The sequence below is a fragment of the Neophocaena asiaeorientalis genome, unplaced genomic scaffold (assembly GCF_003031525.2).
Source record: "Neophocaena asiaeorientalis asiaeorientalis breed wild unplaced genomic scaffold, Neophocaena_asiaeorientalis_V1.1 scaffold215, whole genome shotgun sequence".
Lineage (NCBI taxonomy): Eukaryota > Metazoa > Chordata > Mammalia > Artiodactyla > Phocoenidae > Neophocaena > Neophocaena asiaeorientalis.
Window position 1 is genome coordinate 3477 of NW_020175011.1, and position 3476 is coordinate 6952.

Consider the following 3476-nt stretch of genomic DNA (forward strand, 5'->3'; position numbering starts at 1 on the left):
AACAGCTGGGAGGTGGGGGAGTGGAGAGAGTACGGGTGGGCAACTCTTCCAAGAACCTTCATCCTGAAGAGGTGAGGCAAGGTGCAGACCCTCAGAGACTTGGTTTCCCTGAATCAGGTTTTGGATTCTCTGGATTTGGCCAGACCAGGGGATGTTACAGAAATGGTCCAAGTCTTTACCTGGCTGATGCCTCGTACCCTTCTGAAGGAGATCTGCCCCAGAGCATCCTATCTCAGATACCCCCTCTCTGTCAATTGAACAAAGATGATATGAACACAATCAGAGATGATATTGTCTCTCTGTTTTCTAGTAAAATCCAAGGTCCACGAAGGCAAGCATCGTTCCTGTCTGTTCCCTTCTGCTTCCCCTTCACTAAGTCATGCCAGGCATTATGTTGGCATTAATTCCTGTCTTCACTTTATTACTCCATCACACAGGGCTCCAATGATGGGACCCAGAGGAGAAGTTTCCCTCAGGCCTTAAGTCCAGGCATGATTTTCCCTGAGCAAGGGAATTGTTTCCATCACCTAGACACTGTGCCTTGTTCCATGATTCCCTCTGATTATTTCTCTCTCTTTGGTCACTAGAAAATGAAGTCAGATTTGCATCCCATTTTAGCAGATGATAGGACGTCCATTCAGGCACTTTTTTTTTTTTTTTTTTTTTTGTGGTACGCGGGCCTCTCACTGTTGTGGCTTCTCCCTCTGCGGAGCACAGGCTCTGGACGCGCAGGCTCAGTGGCCATGGCTCACGGGCCCAGCCGCTCTGTGGCATGTGGGATCTTCCTGGACCGGGACACGAATCCGTGTCCCCTGCATTGGCAGGCGGACTCTCAACCACTGCGCCACCAGGGAAGCCCCAGGCACATGCTTTTGTGTGAATACATTCAACACATCCCTAGCTTCAGCTGATTTTTCCTCACTTTATTTTCTAATTCCCTGATTTCCTTCTTTCCTGATATTTACTTTCTTATCCTGAAGGCATGTTTCCAGGTTGCTTCAAATGCCTTTTGAAACAAAGTGAGAGTATACATCAGTAATGGGAAAGATGGGATGGTAACTAGCGGAAGCTGTGCAGGATGGGTTGTTGTTTTTTAATTTATTTTATTTATTTATTATTTTTGGCTGTGTTGGGTCTTCGTTGCGGTGCGTAAGCTTCTCATCGCGGTGGCTTCTCTTGTTGCGGAGCACAGACTCTAGGTGTGCAGGCTTCAGTAGTTGTGGCACATGGGCTCAGTAGTTGTGGCTCGCGGGCTCTAGAGCGCAGGCTCAGTAGTTGTGGTGCACAGGCTTAGTTGCTCCGCGGCATGTGGGATCTTCCCGGACCAGGGCTCGAACCCGTGTCCCCTGCATTGGCAGGCTGATTCTCAACCACTGCGCCACCAGGGAAGCCCCAGGATGAGTTTTGGAGACTGCAGAGGAGTGAGATGGGGAAGAGGCTGAGGTTATAGGTAGTGTGAGGGGATGTGATCCGCAGCTCTGTTGGGTTTTCATATAGCAGGGCCATGAGGAGGAGGTCACCATAAATGGTCCGGTGAGGAGGTACAGGGGTATCAGAAAGGAGAGGTCACCAGCTGTGGGGGGCATATTCTTCTAGAATGCTTCATGGAAAAGTTGGGACAAATTCAGTCTTAAAGAAGGAATAGGATCCAAGTAGTGCAAATAAACCTCCCATTTGTCAAGAGGGTTGAGGATGGCAGTAGCCACTGTCCAGGTGGCTGGACATCTGAATCAACCTGTGCTGGGAAGACGGCCCCAGCTGGATGGGCACTGCGATGGCCTGGAGAGGTCAGATTGTGACCTCTATTTGGAAGCCCCTGGGGCGGGGCTCCCTGCCAGGGTCAGAACAGGACAGGACCTGTCCTCTCTTGCCTGGCTGCTTGACCTGCGTCTCCTGGTCCAGCTTTTAAAAAGCAGCCTGTTTGTTCCTGCCCATTCCAATCCGCTTGCTTCGCAGACCTCAGTGTCAGCGGAGAGGCCAGGCTGGACTGAAATTCTACTTAATGGTGCGCAGAGCACACCTTCCTTGCCGACTCATTAGCCGGTAGTAAATGGAACTTCTTGACAGTTTTACATTCCTGCTGCCAAGGAGCAGCTGGTGAGTTCCTCCAGAGAAGCGGTCTTGGGGAAGTTTTATCAGTATCTGGCTACAGTATGTACTTTCTCTCTCTCTCCTCTCCCCTCTTGCTTCCCCTCCTGTCCTCACCTCTCTCCCCTTTGCTTCTCCTCCATCGCTGCTCACTGAGAATTAATTTAGGGACCAGGGAAGGCTTTCTCTGCACAGTCTGCTGAGTTACTCATTACTGCCTTTAAGATTCAAAGAGCCACCCTCATTTTCAAGATTCTTTTAATGAGCCATTTCAGCCTCGGACTTTCCACTTTCGCCCGTGCCAGACAAGAGCCGCCGGGGAGGCCTGGGAAACCAGACTCACTTCCAGAGGTTCACAGCCATTGGGCAGCCGGAGCAATGTAATTATTCCCCATTAGTGCTCTATGAAGGTACAGATGGTGTGTGAGTCCTGATGCTCTTTTGCCTGTCTTTCTCCCCTGCACTGAAACATTTTGGTTTCTGCCCTTTCATTTCAGAAAACAAGGGGTTAAAGCCTGGCTCAGCATGCCTACCTACCTCTCCTGCTGGACAGGTTCATATCAGAGTCCAGGGTTGTAAATTTCCTATGCGGAACCCATGATTACTTGTTATTTACCAGGCGTATGAAGACACGCGTTAGCCTCCAGCAGGAAAATGTATTAATCAGAACGCCCTTTGCTGCTGCAGGAAGCACACAGTCCAGAAAAAAAAAAAAGGGAGAGAAAAGAAAAAGAAAAAATGAGTTACCTTAAGACAAAGGCAGCTGCCTGAAAAATAAGCTAGTGGTCATTTTATTAACGATCACCAGCAAGGCAATTAAAACAGAAGGCCAGATGTCATCTAGGGAGGAGATTTTGGGCCTTCTCCAAGCTCAGTCATCTCCTCCAACAAACCCTTTTTGCTTTCTCTCCACTTGTCCCGTCTGTTTGCGATTAGAAGTATTTCTGACATGCTGTGCAAATGTGTGCAAATTTGATATAAGTTCTCATCAACTACACTTTGCCCAGTGTGGCTGGGCTGCCAGCCTCCTGGAATCTCAGCAATATGGCCTGCATGCCCGTGCCAGGAGTCATTAGTAGTCCCGATGAATTGGATTAGGGCGCCCTGATGGCTCCATGGGCGCCATGAGTCATTCCCAGCCTCGTAGGGTGTGGAATAGCACGAGGGGACGTTGAAGGCAGGAGGGAAAGGGCTGATTTCCACCGATTTTTAAAATATCTGTTTGGTTTCTGAGTTTTACTTTCATTTTTATGCAGGCATGGTGGAAATTTGCTATCCTGACAGGAACAGTTATCCGGTGATGTCCTTATTCATGTATGTCTTTCAGAGCTGGTCTTACAAGCCAGTGATCACTGCTGAGATGTTCCAGAGGAACCCATCCTGATGTA